We start from the raw sequence: 18,849 nt of genomic DNA, 5'->3' as shown, positions 1-18,849 counted from the left end.
GTAGAACCAGATACTGCATGAAACCTGAAAGCAATGAATTTTATAAAACTCTCCCCGCCTCTGAACTTTATAAAACTCTCCCCCCCCCTCTCTCTCTGTGTGTGTGTGTGTGTGTGTGTTTAGGGGCATGGGGTTTTACTTTTAGTTTTATAAAAGCTTGCATTTTCTAAATCCATGTGAACCAACAGAGAAATTGAGGTTTTCATGAAATCTCTAAAGAATCAGGTTGCTCACTTTCAGTCAACTGCAGCTGCTAATCCAAGGGAATTATCAGGTGAATTGAAGAGAGAGTCTCTGTGGTGCTCTGTTCAGATTAATGAGCAAGGGCTTTGTCCTTACAGACACTTGCAATATTCATCTTCACTACACTTTTTGTGAATTCCGGCTCCTCTGACTTCATAGAATGATTTCAGGATTGGTTCAGAAGAAGCAGAGACACCAACTGGGACAGTGATAAATATAAGGGAGCTGTGAAGCAACAGCCTAAAGGGACCACAGAAATTCTTGATAGAATTCTCCATCTCCTCCATTCCTTGCAATACCCCCACTAGAGGACTGGTAATCTTTATGCATTTGTGGAACTGCAAATGTTTCGTGACCAAAAGAACAGCAGGCTAAGCAAATTAGTGACAGCTGAAGAGCAGGGGGAATTGCTTGCCCCATGTGAAGATGCACACTCCAGCCTCCACTTTCAAAGTTGGTTTGCAATATCGAAGGAACAACATCTGCTATTTGGTATTCGTTAGACCACCAAGGGGGCAGGAAACCAAGCTGGAGGAGAAAGGGGGAAATCGGAAGCTGGGTGAGGATAGGAAAAGGAAAGGCAGAAAGAATGTAATCCCACTAAATGCTGTGACCTCTATTATCACCTTCCAAGTTACTTACACCCACTCCTCAATTTAAAGTGCAGCGGTCACAGGGAAACCACTGCAAAAGGGGCAGGTGACACAGGCAAGCACGAATAGTAGCAAATTGCCCATCAGATGGTAATTTGCCACAGCTAAGTACATTCCAGAGCTCATGAAATAAACCATTCCGAAGTGACATTTATATGAACAAGGGAATAGCACTGCATGTGGCATTTCAATGCCTACAAAACCTTTAATGGCAAGGAGAGAATCTTGTGACAAACAAGCAAATGCTATTTATTGTACAACACTCTGTCCCATTCAAGCAGAGATGAGAAGGGTGATGCCAAAGAAGATGCATAAGAATCCATTTGTGACTAATCGCACATAATATGAAGGAATGGAAATCCAGAAATAGAAAAAAGCCGCTGCCTTCGGCATGATTCTTCTATCTTCAGTTTCAGTATTGTATATGTTCAGTCTTCAGGAATATAAATTCTTTCAGTCTTAATGGTTCGATGCCTTGAGCACCCAGAAATTTCAGCAAAGGTGTTGTGAAATATAGCTTTTACCTGAACATCAACCTGGTGTTAATTTTTCAGATCAGGCATGCAGAAGCGATTTGATAATTAAGTCATTGCCACTACACTATATTTAAACTGCTACTTATAATTTGATTTTCTATGGCTGGATTAATTGCCATCCACACATCAATGATACTTCTTTCTTCTTCTTTCTCTGTGTCTGTTTCAGCCTTGCCATTGTCTCTTTAAAAGTATTCACACACACACACACACCGGTTTTTATTTTCATGATGTACAAGCAGTGCATTTGCAAGGAAGGAAGCAAATATACCTTGATGACATGGGGGCTGAAGCATTGTTTGCTTTATTTAACCCTTTGAATGAAGGAGTATAATAAGGCACTCAAAGGTGTTTTGCTTTACTACGGTTTTACTGCAGGGTCTCCCCTTTACTACATATTTACTGCAGGGTTGTTATTAATATTTTAAATACAGATGGGCATTATTACAGATATAATTATCTCAGCAAGGCTAATTCAACTGAATTTTATATTACTCCCCACCCATCTTTCAGTAGCATCTGACATATTGGATCATTTACGGCAACTGCTGTTATATTATCATACCTGACATCTGGATTTGGCTATTGCGGGGTTGGGGATCATTTCTGTTGATCCAAGTCATAGCTTCTGAAATGCTTATTTTGCCTGCATAATCTTACCAGGAAGGGAAACCAGATTATTCTTTAATGGCATTTTGTATTAGACCTGCTTCTTTTTACTATCAACATTTAACATCTCCAAGAACAATTGCATTTCCCCCCACAGCTGGCATATGTATGACATTAAGGTAGCCTCTGTGACTAGGAGTACATTGTATCACCTTCAGCTAACATGTGGCCATTATTGACTCAGGATAGCCATTTCTGTCCCAGGACAGAAATCTATGCATTTGTGACTTCAGGACTGGGTTATTGCAATGTACTTAGTGTAAGGCTTCCCTTATGTTTTATCTGGAAACTGCAATTTCTGCAATGCTGCTGCATGATTGCTGACAGCAGTAAAAACTCTGTTAGCATATTAAATTCCTGTTTAGAAGTGTCTGCTGATATGTTACTAGAGAAATTCAAGGTATTATTATTAGGATATAAAGCCCTCAATAGCTGGGACCAGTTTACTTGTAGGATTGCCTGCACCATGCATAGCTGCTTGACTTTTTTTGATATTTAATTATTTAATTATTTATTTATTTATTTAATTTATATTCCACCCTATACCCAGAGGTCTCAGGGTGGTTCACAGAAAAGATCACAATATATAAAATAAAAATAAAAACAATAACCCAATAACACCCCCCCAAAAAGAGCCACATTTTAAAAGGGTATAGAATGTCAGGTCAACCAAAGGCCTGTTTAAAAAGGAATGTTTTTGCCTGGCGCCTAAAGGTGCATAATGAAGGTGCCAGGCAAACTTCCCTGGGGAGAGCATTCTACAGATGGGGAGCCACTGCAGAGAAGGCCTGTTCTCATGTTGCCACCCTCTGGACCTCTCGAGGCGGCGGCACACGGGTAGGTTCATATGGAAAGAGGCGGTCCTTGAGGTATTGCGGTCCTGAGCCATTTAAGGCTTTACAGGTCAAAACCAGCACTTTGAATTGGGCCCAGAAACTAATTGGTAGCCGGTGCAGTCAAACCAGGATTGGTGTAATATGTTCAAACTGTCTTGCTCAAGTGAGCAACGAGGCTGCTGAATTCTGCACTAGCTGAAGTTTATGAACAGTCTTCAGATACGTGGAAATGGCATTTTTCAGTGCCACATAATGTGCATTCTGCGCTTGTGAGAAATCAGTCTTTCAGTGTGGCAGCATTTGCTCTCTGAAACTACCTCTCCATTGATATTAGGCAGGTGCCTTCACTGTACACTTTTTGCGGTGCTGTTTCTCTTCTGATGTGGTTCTACTTCCAACAAAGTTATGTTATTCACCTTCCTGTCTGCTGTGGTGTAATTTTACGTAATTAATCACATAGTTGTTATCTCACACCATTCATTTCAATGGAAGGTTGTTTAGTGCAAAGGAAATGCAAATGGGAAAAGGGCATCAATTAAGCTTCATTTGCAGACTGAAAACAGCAACAGCAGTGAATATACATCATATTCTCTGGATTAATTTATGTTATGGACATGGGGCAAACAAGCAAACATTGAAAATTTCCGTTCCTCTCTCTCTTTGCGTTCTTCGACAATGCTAGTTGAATTCAGCCTGCCTCTGAAGACATCCTAAAATGCCCTGTAAATAAAGCAGAAAAACAGATGTAGCTTTTACTGGGGAATACCCCCCCCCCCCAGGCTTGAGAAATTGAAGCATAGATTTCAGCCCAGCACTAGCTTGCAAAGTTTGCAAAAGATTTCAGGTGCATTGTTCCATCTATAGTTGCCTAGCAGTAGTGGACAGATTCACACATGCAGGCACCAACGTGCTAAACACAATTCCACGTTGGCTGCCCCATTCATTGCAGCATTCTGTTTATGTTGCAATTTGGGTTTGTCCCATTGTCTTAGGAGCTATCCCATTTTATCATCACAACAATCCTGAGAGGAACATTAGATTGAGACATCCTGACTTGCTCAACGCCACCAGTGAATTTCATGGCTTAAGAATTAGCCTTAAATTCCCACATCAAAACCCAACTTTAGCCACTATATGACACTGAACCTCTTGATAGAAATCAATTGCTTCTTATTGCTCTAGCAATTCCAGTATTATAAGTTAGAGATGCTTGGGGAATTCAATTTCTGTGAATTTTAGTGTGAACTGGCCTGATCTGCACTTCATAGACCAGAACTTAATTTTCCTTTGAATTTCACACTTCTACAATATTTGCAATGCAGTTCTCAGATCAAAAATGCATTAAAACATGATGTCTGCTCTACTAATAGTCCATGGTCCAGGAAGTTGGCAAGGATTCTATTAGTAACAGTGCACCCATTCATAAAATCAAAGAAGTATAGATTTGGAAGGGCCTGAGGGTCGTCTAGACCAAGTTCCTGAAATGCAGAAATATTTTCTGCAATGTGGGGCTCAAACCCATGACCCTGAGATTGAGAGTCTCATGCTCAACCAAATGAGCTATTTGTTGTCCAATTTATTTCTGCATTGCAGGGTTTTTGGATTCAGTGAACCTCAGGGACCCTTCTAACTCTACAATCCTATGATTCTATGCATTTTTGATAAAATATGTTTAGCAATGTGTATATATATTTGAAACATACATTTTCCCCCCCCAAAAAATATTTTATTGTCAAATATGCTTTTAAAAATAAATTTACAAATCACATTTGCCCAGAACTATTTCAAATTGCATATTTAATGAGGAAATGGGATGGAATGGATTTATGAATGAACACATGTATATTAGCACAAACCTGAAATAGATCCATCACACCTACCACCACGTGCTCTCATTTGCAGCAGTCTTCCTTGGACATAAGAATAGAAATTACGTTAGCCATCTTTTATCAAAATATAGACAAAGTTATTTGAGCAAGCCTACACATAAATACAGGGATCTTTCTATGTTTTAAGACTTATTGCACAATTGTCTGATCAGCATCTGTGCAGAAGCTCATTTGAGGAAGGGTCAGGGATACATAGAAGCTTCTGATAATGTCATAGGCAATGGAGTCACATGGGTTACATAATCTAATCTCTAGTTGTGGGTACAGAAAAGGTGTTTAAACCATGTGTCCTCAGAACTCTTAAAATGTCAAGGAAGATGAATGAAAATTAAATACATTCCATTACAGTGCCATAGAATATGTTATATATACCACCTGAAATGAAGGGCCATATATTACTTTTACCACACACATAGCTCTGTCTTTGAGTTATGTTGCTTTCTTACTGAGTGTACAAAAAAATGATAGATTAAAGAATTAATAGATGGAGTCACCTACCATTATGAAAGTAATATTTAATCATCATAAAATTCTACGGGTCCAGGATTCTGTCCCACCCTATCCACCACCCCATAGACTAAGAAAAAAGAACATTAAGTAAAGGTGAGACCTTGATGAAAGAGCTAAGCGTTATATTTTACTCACTAGAGTTTTATATAGCTCAGTGCCCACATCAGTGATAAATCTTCTCATTCAGAGGCAGTTATCAACATCTTAAAAGGACAGTGTGTGGTTGGACCTGTTCAAGCTGCTCATATCCACATACTTTTGTTTGTTTGCTGTTTAGAATGGTCATACATGGCACTCAGATATTTATTTGAGAAGTTGGGTATTTGAACATTGCTTACCCAGGATGTGTATTCATACATTGTACAGGGACAGCAGTTAATCTGTACACTACTAGACTGTTGGTTGTGTCTGCACACAATCACAAGTGTCTACACCTTTATTTATTTTTAAAGGACTATATGACCATATGACTTCAGTGACATTGCTGACCAAGGAATGTTGCATAACATATAAAAAAGTTGTTGTTGTTTTTAATTAGGGAATGAATTAACTCAAATAAGGTATTTACATGATAACAGGTTTGCTATGTGAGCACAAGAGTGGTGGTCCCACCCCACCCCCCGGTGTTGTTTTGTTGATTTGCACTTCTCACTGAGCACATCCCTCCCTGTCACAGAGGGTACCCCCAACCCTCAACACCACATTTGGTAGGGTAGTGAGAAAGGTGGCAGAAAGGGAGCGGTAAGAAAGACCCTTTGTGTTAGTGGAATTCTGTACATGGAAATTAGTACCCAAGCTGTAGTGTTTCCTCACCACCAGTTACTGAAATATATTGTCAGTGTTTTGCTTTAGAAGGAAACTTGACAAAGAGGGCTGACAGAGATTAACTTGGAAACTGGGTCCCTCTTTCCAAGGGTGCTTGTGTACATAATATTTTGGGGAGCCCTCCTCAACTTTGTTAGGATTGTGAATAACGGCTTATATTGCTGCTGGCCTTGGAACCTGTTTTCCTACGCCACCTCAGTAAGCATCTGAATACAGGACATTGCATGAATACAAAAATTACCATGTAAAATAACCATGTAAAACTACTTCATCAGCAATACATGTATTACTACCCAGTCATAGTTCCTATCCTCTGTTTCATATCAAAATATTCGTATTGGGATACACTTTCAAACCAAGCTGAAAATACAAGATTTTGCATGTAAACTAATTGTCTCATTCTTTATTTCATTTGGGTTTTTACTGTACACTGAGAAACCAGAGTATAGGCTTGTTCTTACATTGATGCCTTAGAGCAGATGACATGAGTATGAAAATTCCATTTTCATATCTGAGCAACACAGTATTATATAAGACAAGCAAAGCAAACAGAAGGCAAATTGAATCCCAGTAACATGTGAAATACAAAAAAACTCAGTAAAGGAAAAGGAGACACATTATCGGCAATTACATGCAAATTGCCATTCTTTTGGCAGACTCTTCCAAATACTATCTCATGGCAACTCTGTAAATTACATTTATAGGCCAGTAATTGTAAATTATTATGCTTTGTTATTACTGTTACTTTATTTTTCAATTTCCTTTTTTTTTGTATTGGGTTATATCTTCCTCCCCTACCCAGATTTCAATTTCTCTGCCCATTTTCAGACACTTCAGGCTGACAGTTATTCACACATAGAGACAGGGAAATGCCACTGGGCTGGTGTGCTCCCCATATTATTGGCTGTCTGCCTTTATCCCAAAACACTATTGTTGTGAGGAAAATGTGGTTCCGATCTAGGAACCTTTGTAAATTATCTGACTAGGCACAATCAGTGAAGACCTACAAATTTTGCCACAAGAGACAAAAGTCTGTTCCCCACCCAAAATATCGGAGCCCAATCTGAAGAAGTGTGCATGCACACGAAAGCTCATACCAATAACAAACTTAGTTGGTCTCTAAGGTGCTACTGGAAGGATTTTTTTAAATTTTGTTTCGACTATGGCAGACCAACACATCTACCTACCTGTAACCCCAACAACATTGCCACCCCATCCCTATGCTATGTAACTACAGAAATAGTGGCTATATAAATTCTATTCTAATAATAAAATTATTAAGAAATCAAGAATGAAACCAAATTTAATAGTGCTACAACAGGAGCTGTACATAAGTTTCTTTTTTTAAAAAAAACTCTATGAAAACTGACCTACTTTATAGGATTGTTGTGATGGTAAAATAGGAAGGGGGAGAACAAAATACACCCCTGTCAGCTGCTTGAACATGCATGAATGAATGCTATAATGTGGGCACCAGTCCATCCACAAAAGACCTGTGATATCCAGAAACTGGACCAGAGGCATCCCAGTCTACTTTGGAAGACTGGGTGCAAAACCATCTGCCATTGCTGAGCATGCCCCCTTTTTATATTAAAACTTATATTTAATGAACGAGAAACAGGCACACTGTTTATGTTTATTCATAACAAGTTAGATCTTACTTTTGAAGATAAAGAAACAAGTTTGATTATATATAGTACCAGCTATGCATTTTGGCACTGATAGGAATTTTAGCAATCAAGAGGAGATAAAAAGGCTTCAGAGAATTTAATCACGTACTTCAAAGTAGACTTAAGAACATATATTTCAGAAACTGAGATAAAATATGAATGTTTAATTTACCATCTTTCTTTCTTATCACAAGTGTTTCTGATTCCAATGCTAATAACCTAGTTGATTTTGACAGCTAACAGTGCTCGTCTAAAAAAAATAAAAATAACAAACTGAACGAACTTTTGTTGCACGAAGAAACTGCTAATTAGCTCTTAGTTTCCAGAATGATTGCATGGAGGCTTAACTTTACTCATGCAAAGGTCAACATGCCTGCTTAAGCATTCACAGAATGGAGGGAATGAATGAATGAAGACTATGCAACCACACAGTCTTTGCTTACTGTAATGTATCCCGAAAATCATATCGAATAAGCAGATTCTTTCTTTAAGCAATTTCTTTAGCTGCTTCTTGTATTTTCCTCTCTTCTCCTCTCACAAAATCCCTTGTGATAAGAAAGTGATGGTGTGAGAGTGCAGATGCTGAACTGTTCTGGAAACATGTCTTTTTTGTGGCTGTTTTCCAGAGTCTCACAACAGTACATTGTCAGTAGGATGACTTGGCTCTTAGGTTGCTGCACAACACACGTAAGGGAAAGAAGTGGTTTTTAGCAACTCTTCTTCTGTCTACACTACAGTCCCCCTGCTCCTGTGGAGGATGGTCAGAGCCCCACCAACATCTGTCTCTCACCAGCGGGTCCCACCTTCCTACTTTCTTACTTACAATGAGTCCAGAGGGTGGCTTTGACTATCAGTTTCTTCCTTCTTCATCTCAGTGTTGCTCTTGTAGAACTCATCAGGGAATTGGCTAGGAACAAAACTAGAATTAGTAGGCTCAGCTTCACATTGGCTCTGGCTCCACCTATTGTCTTCCTGTCTTCCAGTTGTAAGGGACACCAGCTGATCATATCCCACTGTATTCCCAACACACAATAACATATTTTAGGAGTGCTCAGGGAGATACAGAGGTAAGGGTGAGATGGGAAGGCCCCATGTCATAAATTCTGTTTTGCATGTGGAGGAAATGTTAGGTTGCGCCCCAGTTTTGCTGGAGTCCTCCTCATTACAAGAGCAACCACATTTTTGTTTGCTATTTTGCCTAATATGGCATTTTGTAAGCATTTTGAAAGAAACTTCCACCACTGGATTGTTACATGATATTTATGCTAATATGTTTACACTGCTGTAACCCATCCACAGACCTTATAGTGAAGGCAGTGAGAAATCCTATGAACAAATCAATAAATAAATGGTGCATTTTAATGTACCCTTTACCTATCTATCTATCTATCTATCTATCTATCTATCTATCATCTATCTATCTATCTATCTATCATCATCATCTATATCTATCTATCTATCTATCTATCTATCTGTCTGTACCATCTATCTATATCTTTGTACACTTTTGTTGGTTGGAGAATTGCACTGAGAAATTCAGAGATATGTACATTATGAGGGATAGTTGTATTTCATTTCACTTATTGTTTCAGGAAGTGCATACGCATACTAGCATGAGAATAGAACCAAATTTCTCCTCCATCCCCGGCTGACACACTAAGTAACACCCAACTTCAGTTCGCAAATGATTACTTTTCATTTTGTCTGACTTTCCAGCATCTGACAATTGCCTCAAGAAAAGGAAGCCACAAACACTAAGAGATGGAATAAATGTTAAATGCTGTTGATTTAAAAAGAAAGGAAAATCAAACCAGAAGAAAAGAGTCCCTTCCAATGGGAAATGAAAATAGAAATGCAAATCAAACCTAAATACTTAACATATCTGATAAACAACTTTATAAAAATAGAAATAAAAAAATGGCAAAGACCTTGGGAGTGTTCTTATCTTGGCTCATCTAAGCTTACTCATGTATGCATATTACAATTCTGCTATGAACACTGATCAACAAAGTCACTTTCCATCTGGTCTGTTAGGTCTTTTTGTTAATACTGAAGCTGTTCTCCATTACCCATGCACAGCTGGAACCAAATCAAGGGTATATCTTAAAATAATTTGTAGGCACAGCAGTAGATTTCTAGGCAATATATTGAGGAGATTTAACTTGGAAGCCACAGCCCAAGCAACTGAAGATAAAGATATCAGCAATGTATTTATACCATTTGAAATCAAAACCAATACCTGGGCTTGGGAGCCTGCAATCCTATAGCTGTTATTTGTCTCTGGCTCCCATCAGCCCTAACCAGCAATGGCAGCACCTGGAGGGTCCTGCTCAGCACCTAGAGGGTCCTGCCCATTTTATATACCGTTTAAAGTTCCAATCTAGAACAATAGCAGGGCCAGCAAAATGGTGATCAGTATTGTGTGCAGCAAGGATGCACTAATGTCATGCAACTTACTGCTGGCCAAACATAGGATGTAAGTTGACATTGCAATGCTTGTCATTCTTGCTAGTTGTACAAAGTTACAGAAATCAGTGTAGTCAGAGAGGGTGTCGTAGGGGTGCCAGGCCAGCATAGGAGAGGCAGCAATAGCCTATACCCCATCCTAAAGACATTTTGACAATTACAGAATGACCTACATAAACTGACACTTAAGGGTCTAACACAGAGAAGCTGCTAGGTTAATACTAAAACCTTATTGGCATTTGCAGCCCTGTTTCCCTTGTCTCTCAGAGACATACACTGCTGGCAGTCACTCTATATGTCTTTTCATTCATACTAACCCATTGTGAAACATTTACACAGAATCAACATCCATCTCCTGCTGCCTCTGCGGCTAAGTCTACTAACATGAAGATTCATTTCTGAGAGGAAGCAACATGGAAAAGAGTTATTCATTATTGTACAGTAAATAGAAGAGAGTTAAAACTTATTTCTCAAATAATTTTTTTTTTTCATTTCCTTCAGGGTGGATCCATTCTACAGAAATCTTTGTAGCAGGATAAGTGGGATCATCTTTAAGGATGGTCCTGGTTGTGGGCAGACCCTCAGGCTGGTTCCTCCTCCCCTGGCGTGGGCAGAGTAATGCTGTCATGCCAGGGTGGCACCACAATCTTGGACAATCACTTTTGTGTGGGGTGATCATGGAGGGATTAAAAAGTGGCAGCCTGACGCGTGCCAGGCACCTGCTTTGCGCTGCCAAACACCCACCTACCCGCTCTTTATTTTAGATGTCCTCTGGCCTTGCTTTGGACTTTGGTTGGTCACCTGTGTTGGGATGTGGGCCAGGTAGGAATTTTTCCTTTTGGCAGATTGGCACTGGCCACTTAGTTTTTGCCTACCTCTTAGCAATCGTCACAACTTTGTAAGGTTTGGCGGTTAGGCACCGGCTCATTGATTTGTGGGGGAGGGGAGATCAGCCATTGCCTGCCCCTCCATTGACCAAGGGTATTCCATTAAAGGAATCCAGGGCCTGGATCCTGTCTGAAGTCCACTTGAGGGGCTAGGGCCATGCCAGGCCTCTGGGGACACCGAGGAGAGCTACAGGCGAGTTCCTCCGATGTGGCTTCCTCTTTGGGTGGTTTACCCTTACTGACTTCCTGCAAAGGGGGCAGGAGTCTGATATAGTGCTTTGCCAATGCCTAAGCCAATACCGTTCACATTTCTGTAATCAATAAAGTTGTGGCCTAAAATTTTGCCCAATAACCTTAAACCAAAATTCTGTGTCAGTGTGAATTTTATTCTAACAAGGGGCTGGTTTGGGGCCTTGCCATGCAATCTGGTGTAAGGGTATCAAAATGGATTTCTCAAAATTGGGAAATCCAAACTTGGATTTCCTAACTTGGGTCTCCAGCTCTTTTTGGACTACAACTTACTGGGATTTCAGATCCGTTCGTCCGAGCTGATAAGGCTCATCTTCCTCCGAGCCCTCCCAGCAGAGCATTAAAACAACACCACAGAGGAAGGATGAGATAGGTATGGGCTACACACCATGCTTTATTACTAAGCTATGCAAAGAGCAAAGAAATATCCATCTTCTCTCTATGAGAGCAGAGAGCAACTGAACACAAAGGAGCAAAGGAACAAAGGAAACAGGAAACCAGTAACGTCACATCCCGTCTCCCTTTCCCGTGAGACTCCAACTGTATCTGGACTCTGGAATGTAAACACAGTCCTGTGATTGCAAGCAGCTGTACAGTGAGGAAACAGAAACTAACACAACTCCCATCATCCCTCGCTAGCAGGACCAGTGGTCAGGGATGGTGAGAATTGTAGTTCAAAAACAGGTGGAGACCCAAGTTTAGGAAACTCTGGGTATATCACCATATACATGCAGATCCCCCAGAAAATGTTATAAAATCATTGAGTCACAGCCTTTTGGTGATACAGCAATTTCATTACCTCCATATGAAATTGAACTTTTTCCAGGAAATTTATATAAAGCAGGGGTAGACCACATAAAGATGTGGTTCCATCCAAATGGTGTGGACTACAACTCCCATCAGAACCAGCCAGCATGGTCAGGAATGATGGGAGATGTAGGCCATGAGATCTGACTGGTACCACATTGTCTACCCCTGTCATGCGGCATTTATACTCTCTTTTCCCATCATTGATAATCCTATTTCCCATCATATGATGCCCATACATTGGATTGGAGACTACTACTGTTACATAGAAACACATAAATGCACATTCGATGCGTCCATAAACATCTTACGATGTCCTAGCACACAACATGGTGCTTGTCCTTGCATTGGCAAAGCTCACACCTGAATTCTGTGACCTCCTCACTGTAAACAAGTCCATTCAACCCAAGTAGCATCCTTAAATTTAATTAGCTTGCTTTGTAACATTTCTTCCTGATCATTAAACACCATAAAGAAAACAGGATCAAGTATAGATCCCTGCAGCAATATCTGTCAAACTAGAGAATTATCAATGTTTATGGTGCTGCATTGCTGCTTTCCCATTTTTACCGAACTAAAATGAGGAAATGGCCAGTTTATATTTAAGTGATATTATACCAGAATTCCTTTAGTGTCCCAAAGGACAATAGATGCTGTCTGTCACTACTGGGAGCAGCTAGGAGGAAGATGCATTGGATCATAGATAAGGAGAAAGTGGAAATAGAACAGTATTTTTCTATTCAATCCCAGGCATGGATAAATAAACAGAGAGAGTCTTACTGAGCCTCTGGTGGGCCACACTTGTAGATGGATGGTGGTCTTTCATTTAGCTTGGTGGGTCATAAGTTGTTCAAGCTTGCTTTCAATGGAGCAGTGCAGGAATCCATATTATGCATCTGATGATTGCTGTAATTCACAAAAAAATATGCCGTAATGAATGTGTTAGTTTTTAAGATGCAGCAAGACTTTTTTATTTTTTATTGCTGCAACAAAAAAACAATACTATGAATTGTGTAGGAGGGGGGTCCATGGTGGAGCTACTGCCAACATTTATGCCCTTCTAGTTTTCTGCAAGCATGGTGGTAAATTGGGCTTTTTTTCTTTATTTTCTTCCATCAAATTAAAAAAAACCAACTTCCCATTGACACCAATAGAAGAGGAATTAACTATCTCAACTCCAGGGCGGGCATAGTTTTCAGCCCTTTTGAGGGTAATGTTGGGAAAAACAAGGGCGCTTGGGATTTCTTGGGTCCAAGATCTTCCCCCACATGCTCCTTTTTGGACCCTGCCACAGGTGGAATTTCATCAAGCATTTTGGGGGCTCCTCTGTAGCGTAGGTACCATCTTGCAAATGGAGATCCACTTTGTTGGCAGAGCAATATTTACAATGATTCCTAAGGCACCTTAGCTGGACTCCCTGCAAAGATAGACTTGCTGTGCAACAAAGCTGCACATGCTTCTGGAAACTGTTGTCATAGGAAATGTTCTCCACAATCCATAAATACCAGGAATTAGCCCTGGTGTTTGTTCGTAGCAAACACTGGAGGTTGTTTCAAGTGAAGTCAATGTGCTTGCAGAATGACTTCTGTTCTTGCAACAGAACTTCCATTCCTTCGCTTCTTGCCCCAGCCTCCATCTATTTGGTAGGGTTGAGGACACCCGCCTCCCAGGATCTGAGTGTATGTGCCTGTACACGGGCATGCAAGGAAAGGAAAAGAAAGAGAAGTTCCATTGTTTAAGTGGACAAGCACAACAACTTCATTGGACACAACCCTAAATTGCCAACTGCTGATGCCAAAAGGTGACTGGTTCTATCAAATGGGTCTATGCCTTATGTATCATTAGTCCATAAGTTCCTTTATTTATATGTATGACAATGACTTTGTTGTAGAATCATAGAGTTGGAAGAGGATGGTTGTTATTTAAGTGTCCCTGGTTAGAGCATGATGCTAATAACACCAAGGTTGCAGATTTAAACCCCAGATGGGACAGCTGCATATTCCTTCATTGCAGGGGGTTGGACTAGATGATCCTTAGGGTCACAGCCAGCATAGACTGGTAGGCACCTTGGATATAACCAGTGTGCCACAGATTTTGTTTCCTGTTTACGTAATACATTTGCTCTAATTATTATTATTTTTTGTTAGCATCCACATTTATGCTATATTATGTTTCTTTATCTTTTTCTTGGAAAAAGAAAAGAAAACTCTAGTGAAAATATATTTACAATTCCTTTCTAATATATATATATAAAATGCCTCCTCCTATCTAGGGCAAAAATCTTTTTAAAGCCTTACAATATACTTTTGCCCTACGGCCTGAGACCTTGTCACATTTAACTGTATTTGAGCTTTCACAGCTATAAATGGTCTCAATGATCATAAAGCTATTCAACCTTTTTAAAATACAGCCACTGTATTTGACTTACTGACCTTGCATGGCAATGAAATCGGCAGGTATTCTGCAGTAAGGATCTTGGACCAGGCTTCTAAATAATCTTTTATTAACTAGAAAGTCAACATTCCTCTATAAGTTTTGCTTTTGTGGAATTATTTTGCTATTTTTCATCCTAATATAAAGATATGAAAGCTGTAGGGCCTGAGTCTGTGCATGTTTACCCAGAAGTAAATCCTACTGAGTTCCACAGGGCTTCCTTCCAAGTAAGTGTGCACTGTGTGCAGGATTGCAGCTTTAGAGCAAACAACAACAACAAGAAGAAATGTGTATCCTGAAAATGACATCTAACAAGCATTACTATCATTTTCACAACCAATTAACTAAGAATTAATAATTCTAAATACATATACCTTGAAGGCTTTTCTATCACTCATTGAGATAATTAACTGAAAAAAATGTTATATGCAGAAATTCTGTGTCTACAAAAGACACAGGCTGCATACTCACCATAAAGCACATTTAAGGCACACCCTCCCCCCCCAAAGGAATAATGGGAACTCTAGTTTACTACACACAAAGCAACATTTCCCTACACCTTTAATAAACTACAGTTCTCAGGATTCTTTTTTGAGGGGATGCTTTAAATGTGTGGTGTGTATACAGCCATAGGCCACAACACAGAGAAATTATATCCACTTAAACCCCACAGCTTTCGAGGGTACTTCAGTGTTCATAACTGTATGAGATTGTGGCTGTCTGTCAGTCAAGGAACAAAAATAGAACAGGAATATACTTACGCTACTTGACATTATTATGACCACTGCTAGTATTTGACATTCTTATAATGCCAACTGTGTGCTCAGCATTGTAGAGAACACAGAAATGACCCAGTGCTTGCTCAGAGGGCGTGCACTCCAAGTATGATAGATAGGACAATGGTGAAAGAGGAAAAAATATAATTTGATAAATAGTATAGGATGGGCCACAAAGGTTAAACTGGAAGCACACAAAACTTTAGGGTCCACTAAAAGAATTTTAAATAAGAACAACAAAGAGGTAGATTTGTCCAATATGAAAAGGCTAAAAGATACATTTATAAATGTTCTCCAAATACAAAACATTTATAAATGTTCTCCAAAACATTTTTGCTCGGCAGTGAATGAAGGTATTTCCCCAAGCTTCATATTAGAGCTAGCCTCTAAATGCCCAACGCTTCTTGCCCAGTGCTACAAGAAGCTAATGGTTAGGGGCAAATCTTTGTAAATCACTCTTTGCAGCACATTCTGTTTAGAACAAACTTTTTAATGTAAATTATTTTGTAAGTGTATCATGGAGTACTGTGCATAGTTGAGGTCAACTCAAAAAAAATATTGTAGAACTCAAATAGGTTCAGAAAAGGCAATCAATAATCATCAAGGGATTGAAGCAACTCTTAAGGAACGTTTAAGTTTAGAAAAGAAATGCGGTAAGAGGGGATGTATAAGATGGTGTGTGGTGTGAAGAAAGTGGATAGAGAGAAGCTTTTATCCTCTATCTCATAACAGGTAGAAGAGAAAAGCTTGCTGGATCAGGCCAAGACTCATCAAGTCCTGAATCCTGTTTCTAACCAGAAGCCTATGGGAAGCAGGACATGAGCACAATTGCTCCTGCAATTTCCAGCAACTGGTATTCGGAAGCATATTGCCTCCAGTCATGGGGAGGGAGCATAGCCAACGTGACTAGTAGCCACCAATAGCCTTAACTAATAATAACTGAAAACACAAATTCTCTCTCTTTTGAAATATTCAAGTTAGTTACCACCACTTCTTCCTGTGGGGAGGAATTCCATAGTTCAGCCAGGCACTGTCATGCCCTGTGCTACTGCTGATGCCATATTATATGATGCCAGGTGTGTGGCAGGTAAAAACGTCACTCAGCTGAAAGGGCTGTGCAGACACTGCTGATCATCCTGTGCAAAGCACTGAGGAAGGCAGCACTTTGAAAGGGGCTTCTATAAACCCAACAACCAGTTGATTGTTGGGTCATGGGAAGCCCCTTCAAAGAGCTGTGGTGTGCAGTGTTTTGCAAGAGCCCTGCAGGCATCAGGTCACCTTATACCACTGTGGTGTGCTGCTTGTCCCATTAAAGATGGGGGAGATAATGAATTTGCCTGCTGGTCCGATCCAGTCCCCAACCCCACCAAGTTCTTCCAAGGAAAGAAAGTCACGTGAAGCTGGAAGTGATTCCTAAAAGGAACAGAAAAGGGCCTAGGAATACTGGAAATTGCTAAAGGACTCTGTACTCCACAGGTTTCCAGGATGCCTGCTTATAAAGAATCATTCTTCCTATAGTGGCCCTAACCTTGTGTGTCCTACAAGCTGAACACCTGTGAGAATTCACATTACCAACTGCAGTGGACCCTCCGGATACAAACTTAATTTGTTCCGGGGGTCTGGATTTACTCCTGGATTTGCCGTGGCTGTAACCCGAAGATTCCATATCCAGAAGGATACGTAAGTAGAGGTATGACTGTATATAGTGCAACTCCAATACGGAATGTAAGAAATCCAGTTTCCAGCCATTCTCAAAAAAATGTTTGAATTGGCTTGTGACATGAATTTATTTTCAGATTCTTTGGACTAAAGTGCAGTCCAATGATAAATATTTAATTTCAGACTAAGAACACTAGCTTTCACCCTACCCTTTATATGCTTCCTCCGCCATCCATTTCTGTAGCCCACTAAACTTACCAGTATATAAATACCATGTATGCAAGTACTGTATCTATCTATTTTTATGTATCTAAAAGGAAAGCAGAAGGTCAGAGATGAACTTTCTCTCCTTTTCATTTTTTGCCTCTGTACAATAACTCCTACGGAGTACGGTGCAAGTCACCATCTCACTTTGCAAGGTGACCCCTGAAACTTTATAAAACCACATTTTGTCTTGCCTTGTTTTTAACAAACTCTCAACCATCCAAAGGATTTTCCATATGAAATTGTTTACCAATCAGCCTCTGAGCCTGGTGGAGGACACTTGACATTACGGAAGGTTCAGGCAATATTCTATTGCTCAGAGTCAGTTCCCGTGGGGCCCTGGCCATTCTTTTGACCAATTATTACGTCACACCATGGAAGCAGACTTGGACCCCAGGTTATGGGTGCCCAGTGCACATGTTCTTCTGTATCTGAAAACTGTAGTGAAATATAGATAGTGGTAGGACAGCTGCCTTCTATGGACTCTGCTTTCTAATGAACCTCTTAAAAAATTAGTCTAACTGGTTTTCTTTAAGTTGGGTAGAATTAGTGCTGTGCTGAAAACCTGTTCTGCCTTTCACTCATTGAATGAGGAAAAAAATGAATTTGAAAATTATAAAAGCTGAGAGGGGGAAAATGGTGAAATTCTCATAGGTCAGATGCATTTTTTTGGTCAATATCACCATACATTTGAGGTGGCCAAGGGGTGCTTATGTGTATCCTTTATTTCATTCTACAAATTATTTCACCTGTGGTCTGCACTCCACAACATTCCTGGGTGCCCACACATCAATTAAAGCCTACAGAAGACATACTGTAACTCTGCTTATTGAGTTTTTTCAGCACACAAAACACAGGGCACCTGGGAGATTGCAAAGTGCTGAAGAAATGTACCTTGGCAGAAACACCTCCTTCCACCATACCAAAGCCGGGGCAGGGGGCATTCCCAGCCCTGCCATGGCTGCAACAGAGCTTCAACAGCTGCTCCCAGCAAGGTTTGGCAGGAACAGGCACTCCTTCTGTTATTGGCTGGTTCCAAGTTTCAAAGCAGATCTCATTCTCTCATGCGATATTCTTATTCTCCATTGGTTTCCGATTATTTTTCTGGGGGGAGGGATCTAGTTCAGCATTGCCTAACAGCCTGGAGCAATTTGTTAAGAAGAAGAAAGAGAAGAAGCAGAAGAGAAGAAAAGATATAGCAACCAGGGTAGTTTCATGAATTACTTTTCTTAACAGAACTAATTTAAACATTAAGGAGAAATCACACCATCCATTTAGGGCAAGCTGAGAGCCAAGAAACTGGGGGGCTTTTGTGGCAGACATGCAGATTGTTCCTCTTTATATAAGAAGCTTAGCTCTGGCTTTAGCTGTACATTATGTCACCATTGAATGCACGGATCTGTGTAAATGGCCGGGAACAGAGCATTCAGTAAAACAGCCTTATCTAACAATCACCACCCTTTTCAAACCACAGTTC

The 18,849-nt window shown here is 40.1% G+C and overlaps 1 long non-coding RNA gene across 4 annotated transcripts; it reads right to left on the bottom strand.

Annotated features, from left to right (window-relative positions):
* Positions 1-3,524: 3,524 nt before the first annotated feature.
* On the bottom strand, positions 3,525-17,704 carry LOC308485888. Of its 4 annotated transcripts, none has more exons than XR_013990808.1 (6): positions 17,623-17,704; positions 13,021-13,146; positions 10,615-10,695; positions 8,655-8,738; positions 4,794-4,847; positions 3,525-3,657 (listed from the first exon to the last, which is right to left on the bottom strand). It is a non-coding gene; the product is annotated as an uncharacterized lncRNA (long non-coding RNA). The 4 variants fall into 4 exon arrangements; XR_013990809.1 differs by having other exon boundaries at positions 17,567-17,674; XR_013990810.1 differs by lacking the exon at positions 4,794-4,847 and having other exon boundaries at positions 17,567-17,674.
* Between the last annotated feature and the right edge of the window lie 1,145 nt (positions 17,705-18,849).

Source organism: Podarcis pityusensis (assembly GCF_964106645.2).
Source record: "Podarcis pityusensis genome assembly, chromosome: 9".
Classification (NCBI taxonomy): domain Eukaryota; kingdom Metazoa; phylum Chordata; class Lepidosauria; order Squamata; family Lacertidae; genus Podarcis; species Podarcis pityusensis.
This window is presented reverse-complemented; position numbering and strand designations above follow the sequence as displayed.